The following is a 16,353-nucleotide window of genomic DNA, read 5'->3' as shown; positions in this document are numbered from 1 at the left end:
AAGAGCACCCCATCTACCCCAAAAAAGAAAGACGCAATCTCACAATGACTTATGGCGAAGGGCGACGCTATTGGCTTCGCAACCCCTGTTTACCGTTAGTTCACTATCGCTAAGATAGAGAGCGCTAGTTGCTTACGAGTAGCAAGCGCGGCTGCAAGTAAAATCGGCTTGCTTCGCAAGATGGCGCTGGACTTAATATTATTGTGAAGTGGTTTATTTTAAATATCACGATCTTGATTACCATAAAATAATGAATGTTGGAAACTGAAACTTGTTGGTTAGTTTTGAATATTTGCATCAGAATTTAACACGAAAGAGAATGTTAGTATAAATTGCGTTATACTTAATTAAAAAATATGAGTTATATTATTTTTACGAATAATAATTACTTAGTAGTAAGTATTTTCAACATGATTTTATGATTGATGTCAATGTTATATCTAGCCAAATAGAGATCGCCTTTAAACTCAAAGTTGCCCATAAATTGGATTAGACCAATCGAAGCTGCGTTCTTAAGATAACAATCCGTCGGAGTGGCGGATAATAACGGGTATTTCAAAAAGTGGGTCGTAGGTGGGTGTTCGTCCGACAATACCCGGGTTTACACTGAGCCGGGCACCGCTGGCTTCACCTCTCCGGATGTCGCTGTCTCCGTTCTCCGCCGCCATTTCCGTGCAGCGGGGCGAGGAGAGGCGAGGAGGTTCCGATGCTGCCGCACTACAATGGACCCTTTATATCTTCCTACCGCTAATCTAGGAGCTGATAATATGATTAGCCTCTTTGTACTCCGTTCATATGTTAATCGCTTGGATGTTTGAGCAGTTCCGCGGGCCGTTTCGGAACGTTCTTTTTGTGGTCGACAATTAATGTACGTACTATGTAATGCTTATTTTTTTTAATATATCATGGAAACTACACTACTTACTCAAGTATATCGAATTGTATTCAAAGACAATAATTATGTAGGGTAAACGTAGGTAAAGTAAACTATTGAAACTAGTCTGCAGTGCACTTTAGCTAGTTCAACCACCAGCTAAAGTACATATTACTATCTCTACGTAATAAAACCATACGCTGTTGCCCGTCCGAGTAGATGTGGTTTGGAGTCTTAACCACAGGCAAATGTAGTGAAAGACGCTCACAGGTACATACAAATATAGACAGCGATTGGAAACAGGCTACTGCTGATGATGAAGGGTAGACCATCATCCCACCAGTAACTTAAACACAGCAACAACCGTTAAAAATTGTCCAAAGGCCATTCGGACACAATTATCCCGTTTGTCGGAATTTGTGGGGTATGTTCACCGCAAATGTGGGTTACAAATGAACAATGCTAGACCTAAGCCAGACAAACTGACAGATACAAATTACTTGGGTCAAGATCATGGTAGGGTACACTGATCATGAAGTCCTCTATACCATTGCAAATTAAGAACAAAATAAGGTGTTTTTAAACACATTTATTTTTAGTTATTATGTAATCGGCTTACTCACATAACTGTTTGAAGAGGAACTCGACTTGTCTTCTGTGTATGAAAAGAATGTAGTGTTTATTTTTAATGTAGAATGCTGCTCATGAATATGAGCTTAGTCGAGTTACTCGTCAAACAGTTACGTGAGTAAGCCGATAACATAATAATTAATTTAGCACGAATGTTACATTTATTTTTGCCATATCATTTTAAGATACAAAACAGCTTGCATACTTCATTCGTATTTACTCTAGGACCTTTAATTCAAGGCGAACTGAAAGCAATTTAGGTTTGATCTGAGATGGCTTTGATAAAAGTTTGTAGCCCTGGAGCGGGGTGCATTGGACCAAGTTGTCCCATCTGAAGCCGGTTCAACGCTGTATAAACTAATTTAAGTTGTCGCTGCTGAAACTTTTTCAATGAAAACTCGCCTTTGTCTGAAATTCAGCAGACTGTTATAATATAGGCATGTTCTTTTCGCAACCCTCTGGCGTTTTGCTTGTGTCTGTGTTTACACCTGAAAAATGAATAAGTATTTCATTAATTAAGGCAATATTTGAAGAGCGAATAATGTCCCTTGAATCGTTGATGTCTTTCGTCTGTCATTGTGTAAAAACGGTTGATTTGGTAGTCAGATTAAATTTATATTAATTATACCCATCGCATATAATATTTTATGTTTTAAGGAAACATACTCGTACATAGTACTTTGAATATATTATGATCTAGCAGTTTGAAGCAACTATCCCGCGTGAAATGAAAAAAAAATCTCAATTAGAACTGGTTTACCTTAAACTTGTATCAAAATTGAAATAAAAATTGTCTTGTATTGGTCTCTAAAAATCTAAAAATTAATTCTTCCAGTAAAATAACATCATTTACTTTTGTCCATTTACATGAATACTATATGATACAAACAATCAATTCTTTCCACTCTTTAACAATAACAGACTTGAAATGCTGCTCAGCCACAAGTCTCGTTGAATCATCATAATGGACACGTAAATTGGATCGCAAGGTGCAGTTATGGAAACGATGAAGTATGGAGCACTGTTCGGATACAATAGCTAATAGGGATGTCCGCCCAAGAATCAAACGCCACCTCACATCCTGAGAAGTAGCAAGATTGAAGAATTTAAAAGAGGAACCATTTAATCGCAGTCTGTGGCGAGTTCGTTTCGTGTCGTCGCATTCGATAATGCTATTAACGTTGTTTTATGGTATAAGCCGGTAAATGAGCTGACGGGTCACCTGATGGTAAGCTATCGCCGCCGCCCCTCTACACCCGAAACATTAGAGGTGTTACAAGTGCGTTGCCAGCCTTTTGGGGATTAAAAATCTAAGGGTCGTTTGGGAATCTGGGTAACTGGGCTTCCGGTAACCTCACTCATACAACACAAGCGTTGTTCCACGTCGTTTTTCCGTGAGGCCGGGGTATCACTGCGGTCGAGCCAGCCCATTCGTGCCGAAGCATGGCTCCAGCGCCTAAACGTTTCAGTGTCAAATCCGATAATATAATATATTATAATATAATATAATATCTTATCTGATACATAATCGGATAGTGAGAAAGTTAGGCAGTATTGAATGGTTCGTGATTTTTACTTGAAATAAAATCGTGTTGGTATTTGATACTAACACCAAATAAAATCAGTCCATTTAAAAATAGTCCGTATTTTAACCTGTTTCATAAAAACAGTTTATTTCAAAACCTAGTTTCAAGTTTTACAAATTGAGGGCCGCCGCATCTAAATATAAAAAGTTTTCAATCTATTTAGATTGCAAGTCCATAACTTCATTGGAAGAACGGCACAGATTTTATTAAATAGAAGTCAAGGAATGCTCTAGTAAAATGTAGGTCTCGCTTCTTTCAAGTGGCTGACGATGACATTTCTCCGATAAAATGCTATCAATAGTCAGGAAATTGTATGTTGATTTGGATTGTTGGGATATATTCGAAGTGGGGCTATTGGGTTTTTTACCACTAGCTTAGCACGTGATAGCTAGTAAATGGTGGTATGCCCTCACAGCTGCTCCATCCCATGCACTTTTTACGCTCCTTGACAATTACATAGTTGTTGACAGCTCACATATTATGATTATATTTTATAATTAATCACGATGCTACAACACTCAGCAACGAGTAGATAAAGTTTTCTTTTTTCACGATACGGTACCAATTTGTCCATTTTCCACAAAACACGATCTTAAGATCAACTAACCTACTTATGTAGTGTAACTTACCTAAAATTACTATTTGAAGCATAATGTACTGCTAGAGTCATCGTTAATAAGGTATAAAATATGGTTTAGTTCTCGTTGTGAAAGCTTAATGTTGGGAATTATTGTGTCCGCTGGAGGCTCATTATGTCGCAGTTTGGACATAGCTCATTGGCCACATTATACAACAGAATGCTTGCTTTGTTACCACCGACACACATTTGGTTTGCACTTTAATCTTTTCCCCATTAGATTCGCGTTGGTTATGATTTTTATCTGCTTTGGCTTAGTGACAATATGTTTCATGAAGGGTCTTCCAATGCCACCTGATTGGAAATTGATTCCTACTAAATCTTCTAAGGAAAAAATTACAATACCTAAACCTAATCTCTAAATGTTATTCTTTTCATAATATGTTAGAAAGATAAAAACTCTCAAAAAATTTTTAGTTAGCACAGATTAAAACTTCATCGTTTTTTAATAATAACTATCGTGAGACATCCTAAAGTAACTAACAACTAATTAACACGTTTTACTCATGTAAATTAATGGAGAAAAACTCTACTAGTTTCGAGTCACAGAAACTCTTGAAACATGAGCAGCGTGCGCAGATGCGGTGACGTCGTGCAGGCTACTCCAGTTGGCTAGAGGTAACTAACAGTATAGCTTCTCTCCATTAATTCATCGAAATTAACGAATAAGACAAGTAAATATTATGTATAACCATACAACTGGACATAGCAGGAATTCGTATATTTGGTGACGTCATTCATCATTGTGTTAGTTTTTCTTGATTCGGTTTCCTCATTGTTGAGGGTCATGCCGTCCTTCTACATTAACTTCTCACACATTATCTTTCTGCAACTATTTCTATTTCTGGTTGTATGGAGGGCATTGTGGAAAGTAGAATCTAGGGTGGTGTGGATTACCTCGGTTCAGTCATATTTTCTTGCAATGTGATCGAAGTGTACAAGGGCTCTACTTAACTACTCGGATGACAATCGTAAGGAGATTTTGAGTTCACGCAACTTTCAAATGTTGAGGAATGGAATGCCGTTTCCTCCTTCTGCGAAGTAGTCATACTAGCTAAGTAGGAGGCGGAGCACGTGATCCTTCACGAACCTCCTCACGTTACAGCCGTCGCGAGAGACACTTCGATTTTCGTAAGTGTGGGTCTGTAGACGGCGAGCAAGGGTAGCTTGCCGTCCGACCAGAACCAGACCCGAGCGTACGGCGCGTCATGTACCGCACGTGCTTCAAAAAGTCATCAGACCACCACATATGGAGCTCAGTAGTGTGATGCCAACCCGAAATTGCAGATTGCCTAGCAGGTAACCGGATCTCCGGCTCGAAAAGCAAAAGTAGGAATGGGGTGGTTTTTAGTCAGTCAGTGCCGAGAGAAGTCATTGCATAATTTTTATCCTCAAAAAAAAGGATCACCACAAGTAGACCGGAGCCGCTAGATGTAGGTCGCTTCTAATCGGCCTCGCCTCAACCGAGACTCGTCAAGGAGGCTTATGTTCAGCAGCGAACACTTTGTGGTGACTAAAGTCCTGTATAATTAGATTAGACACTAGACGAATGCTTAGAAGATTGGCTTATTTTTTTTTTTTCATATTGGGTACTTCATATTTATGGTGTTATCATTCTTATATCGTAGTCTCTAAAATCAGAATTGCCAAACCTATTAGGTACTTAAGTAAATTAAGCTACGACCATAAAAACATAGACATATTATTCACACAATATTCAAAAAATCAACTCAACATGTGTATTCTGTGCGACGCAGCAATGGTTATCAAATTATAGCGTTGGCTCCGTCTAATTTGGAGGTCGGGCTACCCCTCCCCCGCCCCTTCACATCGCTTCTATCCCCCTACGTCCCCCTTCAACTCTAAGCTCATTTCCTGTGTGCCGGCTGGTTGTATTAATTTTAAATTAAGTTCAGATAGAGCTACGAGTCGTCGTTTCGATCCGGTGCCGGTGATGTAAACAAAAATCTATGTACCTATGTAACAGGTGGGGTGAATATGAAAATCAAATTACTGTGTGATGTTATGTTTACCGGTATTTTAGGTGTTTTTGTCTGTTTGTCTTTCTTTTGGGTTATAATGGAGGGATAGTATGGCTTGAGATAATGAGGAGGTTTGATCCTGCTTCAATTTCTTAATTAACTACCGTACCGTTTGATCGACATTTTCCTTTTTTACGGTTCGAGGGGACCTGAACATTTAGAACTCTCCAATGACACATTTTTTGACAAATTCTTAAATTGCATATATTATATAGGTATTATGTAAGCTTCCAAATTAAGTAGCATTTGATCGAATTTTCCTTTACCGCCTACGCCCGGGCGAAGCTAAAAACACTTTGAACTTTCTAATGACACATTGATTGACAAAGTTGTTTAATTGCATATCATTATTATAACCCAAAAATAAAAATAGATTAATCGGAATCTGAATCATTTGTAAATAGCTAGCTAATTTTAGAATGATAGTCCATTCTTATAGTAATGTTCAATGCGTACAGAACCTTTTCATTCAATTTTTCAATCAACGCAAAATATATTTATGTCTGATCTACTTTCGTATATCACGTCAAATACCAGCCTAATAGGCATTAAAATAGAATTTCGAAATGCACTGTGGCTATAGACAGCTGAAACTCGTTGGATTTAGATTGCATATTTGCGATTTTAATTGGTTTTGAGTACGATCGGCACAAATGTGACTATCGATGTTTTTTCGACCTTTTTTATTAGTGAGACGAATATTAAAAAACGTACACAAGTCAACTAAGTAAACAGCACTGAACAAGTATTTATCAATTATAATAATACTCGTTTGCATGTTCACTGTACAAAATATGCCAACGTAGGCGTAAAAAGAAAAAAATATTCTTCTGAAACTCAAGTCTATCATGTTTCTTACTCCACATGTACAGCAAATGATGTATTTATGCTGAGTGGTGACCTAGAGACCTCTGTAATGCACTCTGCCACACCTTACAATTCAACTGTGCAATTATACCTGTACAGTTGGACTGTACAATTAAATCGTAAGGTGTGTAGGGCAAACTAGGTGTTACAAGAGCCGACTAAGGGGTTACACGTTTGAGACAGATTAGGCGACAGCAATTTTGAATTGCAAACTGCAACCTTCTTGCAACTACGTACAACTTGCGAACAAAATTTGTTGTGATTACTTTTAATATACTTTTAATGAAATATTTATCAGCATTAGTGCATTGTTTAAATAATAAAGAACAAAAACTATCGTCCAGTCTTAGCCTTAGTATCGACCCAAATAAGTAATAGGAAGTGAAGTCAAGTGAAGATGATTATTTAAGTTACAGTTTTGTTTCCGTGCCTCCTCTTATATTTCCTTTATATTTTAAACTATATCGTTTTTAACAGTGACTTCGCCTGTGTATACGCGAAAAGTATATGTATGCCAAAACTTTTCGAAGATTGGCTGAGTTAGTACAGTACGATGAACGAGTAGATAGAATTTTAACACTAAAAGGAACTTATTTTATTGTAAACATTTACGTGAACTGTTTGCAGCGATACGAGAGCGCGTTCAGCGCTCTGATTGGCCAGCTCGAATAAACTAACCAATCAGAGCGCCGTTCACGCTCTAGTTTCGATTACTTTAATCGTAATGTCAACTCATACTAAGGCCTGTCGTAACCGAGATTTTGTCAATATACTCTATGTTAAACAATCACATAGGTTAAAACCTATATCAAAATCCATCACGTGTCCAGATTTATTTTTAAAAAGTTGGTTAATATTATGTTTTAATTGAATACAGCATTGTGAAAAGTCGTTCACAGGATTCACGTTTCATCAGTCACGGGAGATTCCATTTCCTGTGGATGCACATTGCACAAGTTGCACTGAAAAAAATATTTGTATGTTTGTGTAATATACTGGGAGTCAATTATTTGTGCTAAATCATTTTTAGCAAAGCAAACTTAAGAATAGCTAATCGATTGCCGTATCGGATTGAAGGTAAGTAATTATTTTCCTTCAATTCTAATCACTAAGAGCGAAAATCGCATAATTTAATGTTTAACTATCGTAGACAATTTGAATAGTTCACTCACAGTGACAAAACCCCCTTTGAGCTCCTTTTCATATGTGTATTTCAAAAGAATTCAGTACATTTAAAAACATTCATTTATTTATTTTATTTTACTCTAGCTTCTGACCGCAGGTTCACTCGCATTCCTCGAAATACTAGCCGATATGTTACTCCAGACTATAATCTATCCTTGCTTTAAATATCATCCCGATCCTTTCAGCCATTTTGACGTAATTGAGTAACAAACCTACACTCAAACACACAAACTCATTAACTGTTTCATTTTATAATAATGAGATAAGTAAGATTCGAAATATTATGTTAAATTGTGTTTCACTTAAGCTCACTTAATCTAACCGTATCCTAATCATATATTGTTAAACACGTCTTAGATCTCATTGCGTAATTACTAGTCTAGATTATATTAGACGCACACTAACGCGAGTTTAGATAATGATATTATTATGTACAACCATTAGAGTGCTTTTCCACCAGAGATGTGCTATGCTATGTTGCTATAGATGCGTTTGGCTTTCACCAATCATATCCATTGGTACACATAACTTAACACTGGTAAAAACAGACTCAGCTAATGTATGTTTTTATATGGAAAGATTCGGTTAGATCCGTGTTATGGATGTTTGCTATATTGTTCGAGCTGCGGATATGTACTATGTAGCTATGCTACGAAGATGTAAAGGCTAAGCTGAGAAACTATGTGACAGTTTCCAGTGATAGTAAGCTTTGTAGCTGTGCGAGAAAGATGCGTAGGTCGAATATGCCTTGTATTGATAGCAGATAAGCCATCCATAGAATACATCCAAAGCACGTATCTTTCCATGTAAAATATAGCTTAACTGACTCCGTTTCCACCAGTGCTAAGCTAAGTGTACCAATTAATTGGTGGAAATCAAACACATCCACAGCAACTTAGCATAGCTCATCACTGGTGGAAAAGCACCCTTAAACACAGCGTTATATATATGTAGGTACGTTTGTCTATATATGCTTATGTATAATCGAATTGCCGTTACCCTTGGGAGGTCGTGTTTATGTAATTAATGACTTATTATTGCTACCAGCTCAACTCAGACACTAATCAGTTTAGTTCTCTATTAAACCAGGCACTAGATTATGTTTAACAATTATTTGTCTTCTATTAACAAAGATTTTTGTGATTTCTTGATACGTTAAGTATTTCTCGTCTTACTGAGGTTTTTTAAATATCGTGTGTTGAAGATGGTGCTATTCAATTATATACTGATTTCTAAATAATGTAAATAAACGGTGTAACTAAAGAAAATGAGCACATTTTCCAATAAATTACACATAAAACTAACACAAAACCATTATTAATCTATCTATAAAAATGAAATATGAAAATCAAAATACATATAAATAAAAAAGTAGGCTTTAATCCACAATTTCAGTTTTACGCAGCCTAGTGAGGGCTGGCGGCGTCGCAACCGGAAGTGCGCGGAGCGGCAACGCCGCACCGGCATCGATCATGGCTGTTGCTCACACACACACACACTCACACATATACAGGGTGCGCACACTACGACGTATCCTCTCAGAGCCTTGAGGTGTTTGGTTGTTGTTAAAATTATTATATTTTTACCCTCATTCTGGTATGGGGTGTAACAGATATGGAAACAAGGCGTGAGCGAATAATCTTATTATCTTCGAATTCTTATTTAATTTTTTTATTCAGTTATACATAGTAATATGCCGACTTATATTGTTTATGTAATTATGTATTGGTTTAGTCATAATGTTGATACTAGGTAATACTAGGCAGATGGTAGGTAAACGTTGACTTTCAGTGCCAAATATATAATCTGTTATAGTGTGAATTTAGCTTTTAATTAAAATGTTTATTTTCTTTGTCATGTACAAATATAAAATACTGTTCTTCTTAGTTTTTTTTTGACGGATACGTATATAACATACCAGGTTTATAGTTCGTGTGTCGCGGAACGCTGTTCATGAATGAAATTCAGCCTCTAGCATGGCTTGCAATTAGTCGAGTTCCTCGTCAAACAGTTACGTAGTTACATCAGTAAGCCGATAACATAATAATTTATAAAAACAAAAAGCAAACTTGTTCACTTAAGACTAGTCTTATCATTATTTTTACCAATATATTAGTCCCATTATTAGGAGAAGCATGTTGGTTAACGAACAATGTACTCATGGTTCCAAAAAAGAAATACAGCTACTATTAGTTTTAATCTTTGAATTAAATCAAACTTAACATACAACTTAAGCTTATATAACAACACTTAATACAAAATAGGTACAGTCATAGGTGTCAGTCAGCACGCGTTGTAGGGGAGTAGGGGAGCAGGGAACTAGGGGTGATCTATGGTGAAGATAATAGTACTTTGTAGAGAGCAACATTCATTAATGCCACTCGAATACATTACCCCACTCAATTAGTTTCATAACTTCACGGTTGTCGTAGAAAAAAAGTAAAACAAAAGTATGGTAATTAAAAACTCGAATAGTTGAAGAGAATGTCTTAGCTTGAACTTCTTTAGATTTTTTTTTTTGTATTTTAATTATGTTTGTAGAATAATGTATTGGATAGTTTTACTGTAGAGTTGTTTATGAATGATTAATCCTACGATTAACCCTTATATCCCTATCCCTATGAACCCTTATATCTACATGTAAGGGTTAACTGGTTTCTAATCACTTTCAGAGTAAATTACTACTTCCGTGGTGCAACCATCCAACGTTTTACTCGCTTATTTCTGTCTTAATTTCTTTAAAACTGGCTTCTGCCAGCGACTTCGCCTGCGTTCTCGTGTGATAATAAGTATCCTATCACCCAAGTCAGCTCACACCCCGTCTGTATTCAAAATTTCATCAAAATCCTTTCAGTAGTTTCAGCATGATTGTTGGACAAATAGCTAAACGAACAAACTTTTACAGTTTCAATATTAGTGTGATTAAGCCAAAATAAAAGATTCATTTTATAAAGCTTACAATAGTACCGTACGGTACATTAACACATTCTACAAAGGTTGGAACAGAACACAATTGCTTCTGTTTTGAATTCTGCGCATGCGGTCAACCTTTCTCTTATTTTCTGTGCTGCCCCCATTTAGCTGTAACAACTGGATGGACGGACAATACGGACATACAATAGAGCTTCTGTGACGTCATTAAGACTAGTAGGTAGGTCATAACTATTGTACTGGTTTTCTAACGAGAAGAATGGAACTTTTCGCAATAATTAATCAGTTTAGCCAATTGATTAACCTGCTATCCTACATAAATAAATCTTTTAAATGTGACTTATATATACCTGTTTGTGGATTTCGATTGATTCCCGATATTTTAGTGGTCACGTTGGGATCAAATCATGATTTTGTCATTCTAGTTAGAAATGAATTTAACAATGCATACTTCATATCTTATACCGGTTTTAGGTATCGACAGAAAATACACCTTACATTAATATGATAACCAAACAATATAAATAAGCTGCGAAATATATGAAAAGTAGGTTCACTACGTCGTAGCAAGCGTAACCTTTTTCGTAGCTATCTCGCTACGCTTCGTAGCACCGACGTAGCGAGCCTACGTTACCATTCCATTGTCAGACACTGAGACGATACGGTACTGCAGCGTCTAGACGCTTCAGTGATTCTGTAAAAGCTATATTTTATTTACAGTATCATTTTGAAAGCATGGTTTTTTGACTACTGTATTTTACTTAAATATTGATAAATTGCTTAATGTTGTCCTTCAACATACACCATATTACAAAGAAAAAACGATAAATTATTTCTAATCATATTTTATCGTGGAACAGTTTCGATTTTTGTGATAGGAGGTTGTTTTTATGGTGTTTCGCGGCGCGGCTTGTCGACCACGGGTCGCGACCGTAACCCCGGCGTGGAACATAAATTATAATAAATCGACCACGAAGACGACATCGCTATACCAACACTGAGCTTCGTCCGTACAGAGTATGAATATTGATTGAATAAATATTGTTTTGATAAATAACTTGGGTAATTAATCATGTTATTATTCAAGTGTTTCATATTTTTTTAATCTAGAATGAATGAAGTCTGCTGGACGCATATCTTGTAATTTCTCATTTTGTAAGCTTGTCAGAGCTATAAAGCCATAAATATAAACCTACTAACATAATTCTTAACTGGGTCTTTATTTAAAAACATACGTCATTGTATTGTATTAGATTTACAGTATTCGTGTTACAATAAATCATATTATTCTGCCTTTGTTTAAAATGACATATTGTTGTCCAAATCAGGGACAATGATAAAACAAACATTTGTACGCAAAAACACCTGAATTGCATTGTACCAAATTCAAAACAAAATATGCCTAAACCCAGCCAATTATATGGACAATTATCGAGATAGGGAAAGGCAGGCAATTTATAAAAATAATACAAAAGCGGGTAGAAAGGCGGCCATTGTTCGAGCCTGAAATTCGAGCGGCCGAATTAATAAAAAAAGTACAATATGCGAGTGACAAACAAGCCGAAACGAGTGCCAACTTCGATAGGCAATAGGATTTTAATAAAAACGTTCTATGCTCTTTGTAAAAAAGGATCGAACGGTTCAATTTTCGCCAAACTGTGTGACGGCGGCGCGGGGCGTCGGGTACCACAAAGCCTGATTATCGCCGCTCTGCACGTCATTATCTACCGCCCACCGTGTTTATTTTTCTCAGATAAAGATTAGCCGGAGTGTTTTGCTATTGGCGGGGTGGTGTGTTGAGGTGAGAGGGGGCGTGTTAAGGCGTGGTTAGGGTACGTCGCCGCCCCTTTGAACGACCGAAAAGAGTCACAAAGTTTGTCGTAGGGCGCGCCGTACGCACCGTGATGTGGGCCTGCTCGTGAATCATGCTCGATATTAAAAGCTCCGCCGACTATCTGAGTCGGTCGGGCACATTCACCAACTTCTCTATGTTATTTGCGGGTGAATATTACCTTGTATTATTATATAATGTATTTAGTTTTATTGTCTTGTGTGTTGTGCAGTGACACGTGAAGTGTGTTGTGTTTTTTTAATTGCCACTAATTGGTAAAAGGTCGTAAGTACTAAGGAACGTGTTCTGGCTGTGGAATAATTTCAGCTGTTATGACGCTTAATTTTTTATCATTAATTTCGAGCACATCGTACGTCATAAATAATTTTGGAACCAAATTTTACGTGCGTGTTTCTTTGGATAGGTTAAAATTATATATAACCAATTGCATTCTTGTTCTAAAAATTTGTGACACTAAGAGAAAATGTGCTAGTGGTTCGTGGTGTCCGTACATGCTGCCCTCAATTCTTATATAAGTTACATAATAAGTTATTTTATTTCCTCTCCATTTACACGTCTTCAATGAATTATGAGTAAATACATAGTCGGCACATTATAAAAACATAACTTTTGACGTGACCTCAATTTATGTTATTCTTCATTATTATGAGTAATTTCACTAACAAACAATATATAATTACACCCAGACCTAATAAAATTTGCGAATCACATACATAATTTTCTTTCACGTTATGCAGAATATATTTTTAAATATGTATCTTGATTAAGCTCATGTATTTTCATAAGTACAGATACAGACGACAGATTGAAATCGTATACAACAATCTAAATTATAAAAAGTGAGTGAACCTGTGTCGTCCAATTACAACTGTACATAACCTAATTAATATACTAAATAAAACCTACCATTCTTAAATATTATTAATAAAACTATGTTCAATTTACGGCCTAATAATAAATAATAAAACCAGTAAATATTAAAGAGTGACGAAACAAAAAACCTAAAAAGAAGATTGTCAACATCATTTTGTAGCCTTACGACCGATTTCTAACTATCTGTAGATTTGCTCACTAGAGATACAACTTTAACAAATTATTGTATGGAGCTTACCTTTAAAAAAATATCTCTCTGTCTACAGATAAATAGATTATTGAAATCAGCCGTTAGCAATTACTCCAGCTATAGTCGTATGTCTAGGTTTTGCAAATGGACTAATTAACTCAACATGAACAGAATAACCTAAATTATTTAGTTTGTGGAGGTATATTTTGGAAATCCCTCTTTTTAGAAATTCCCGATTGCAACATACTTATTCCACAACTTATTATATTTTAATCGTAAAATATAGTTTGTGAAGCAATGGCAGAAGACTGCCATTGTTTACCTAGTTTAGCTTTCAACCTTCTTTCTTTCTTTGAATGTAATATGATAAGTTCTAATTATACCCTATAATAATTATTTTCAAAGCCATAGTATTCATTTTAATTGCTAGATACAAAGTGTTATAATAAATTACAAAAACGTTGTTTACTGAGCCCGATATTGTGGATATATTAGGTTGCAAGATTTTAAATTATAGATCTTCTAATTTGGTACCTATTAGGTATTAGTTTACCAATATTTTTGAGTAACAATCCATCATCATACTGTTACAAAATATTTGAGCCTGTGTCCAGTTGAAAATGGGATAAAACGAGAAATGTCCGAAAGTTCTGACATTCTCGTCCCCACAGCTCGTGCCTACACTAAAAATCCGTGAAACACGTTTTGGGCTTAAACGGAAATAGGGCTCTCGCGAGAGACAGCTGTCGGTTGCGTATAACACTAGATTGAGCCTATAGAACTTTGTGGCTGTATTTTCTGAAATGTTTTGTGAAAGAACAGACTATAGGGACATACGATCTAGATTAAAAGCATTTTCACTTACCGCGTTTATTCAAAAGCTAAAAATATTCGAGTACTAAATGCCTTTTGATTCCTATTTTGATTTTTAGGGAATTCTTTTCCAAACTCTTAATTTATCAACTAGACACAATAGTCTAATATTACTAAAATTTTAGGATGCTTTTCCACTACGTTATACTACGTTGCTGTGGATGCTGTTGGTTTCCACCAATAATATTCATTGGTAGACATAGCTTAGCACTAGTGGAAACGGATTCAACTAAGATATGTTTTTATCTGGAAAGATGCACGCTATCAATGCGTGCTATGTGTGGCTTTCATATGTGTTACTATCAATATGATCTTTCTCGCACCGCTACTTTGCGGCGGCGCATCTTCCTGCACATTTTACTCAATCACATAGTTTCACAGCTATTATACCATCGCAGCATAGCTATATAGCACATTTCTAATGGAAACGCACCTCACTACCTGCCAAGCGTAGAAGTTTTGACAAATCCACAAACGTCATTAGTACTGACACTGACACGCATGTTGGTATGAAACGGTAGCAGTGTCAGCAAGCATGTGTAGCCTGACTTGCTCATGTTTTTTTTTTTATTTAATAACTTCCTTTAACTTGACTTTACAAAACTGCAATGTTAACAGATATAGCTAGTATTGTCAGGGTCTGGAACAAAAGGATTTTTTCTTGTTAGTTAAAACATTAAACTTTAACTTTCTCTCTCTCTCTGTTACGCTTTTTTGGGTTTCAATACACCTATATATAATAATTTTCAAGACAATATCACTGTGTTTCTTCTTTGTCAAACAAGTTCACCATTATTAACAATAATAAAAAAAATGTTTACACACCGCGTCCGCGTTGCCGCGTCTGCGCACGCCGCTTATGAGGTGATAGTCCCGCTGCACGCTGTGACTTGAAACTAGTAGAACATTTAGTATTTCTCACGATCTCACTATAGTTTTATTATACGAATTAATTAACTTTACAATGTTCAATGTTCAATTTAATGCAAAAACTGCTTTCTTTTTAAATTGTGTTGTCTTTGTTGCGTCGTCGGGTGGTCGCGTCTGTATAGATTTTTCCTATTCAGATCATCTTCTGATATCGATTGAGTACTATTATGTGAAATGTCGGTCACTTAAGATAAATAGCTATTGTTGCATAAATGTATTTAATAATCTCAATGTTTTATGGTGCGACTGATTTGTCTAGTTATAAAACTGAGGTGTCTTCCAAAAAGACTGACGATGTGCAGACCCTCGAAAAACATAGATTTTAATGACGCCCTAAAGGTGCTACGTTGCTGTGGATGCATTTGACATCCACAAATCATATTCATTAGTAAACATGTCTTGGCACTGGTTAAGACGGACTCATTAAGCTATGTTTTTATAAAGAAACTCTTCTACTATCGACACATCGCATACTCGAGCTGCATATCTTCCTCGTACTGTTACTTTGCGGCGGCGCATCCTCAAACCCCATCTTACGCATACAGCTACATAGCTTAGTATCAGTGGAAACGGTGACATAGTTTTATAGAATAGCTTCTTAACTTCGTAGCATAGCTGCAAAGTACATCTCTGGTGAAAAAGCGACCTGACCTGGGTTTTCTCCAAAGCCATATTTTAAGACCAAATACATCAATCAACATACCATTATTTCCATCTTGTCTGTACACTCACATTTACCTACTTATACTTTGAATCATAGAAAAAAAAACAACGCAAAAAAATATAATTAAATCACCATCCACATTCAAAATCCCAATCAAATCACAATCAAAATCCACATTGAGCAAGCGTGGCGATTAATGCTCAAACCTTCTCTGTTAGA

The 16,353-nt window shown here is 36.2% G+C and overlaps 1 protein-coding gene across 3 annotated transcripts in view; it reads left to right on the top strand.

The window, feature by feature from the left end:
• The window catches only part of LOC118263264 (DNA-binding protein D-ETS-3), a 79,948-nt gene that overhangs the window by 27,887 nt on the left and 35,708 nt on the right, over nt 1-16,353 (top strand). The window lies entirely within an intron of this gene.

The sequence above is a fragment of the Spodoptera frugiperda genome, chromosome 25 (assembly GCF_023101765.2).
Source record: "Spodoptera frugiperda isolate SF20-4 chromosome 25, AGI-APGP_CSIRO_Sfru_2.0, whole genome shotgun sequence".
Classification (NCBI taxonomy): Eukaryota; Metazoa; Arthropoda; class Insecta; order Lepidoptera; family Noctuidae; genus Spodoptera; species Spodoptera frugiperda.
The sequence above is the reverse complement of the archived record's forward strand: the minus strand, read 5'-3'. Positions and strand labels throughout refer to the sequence as shown.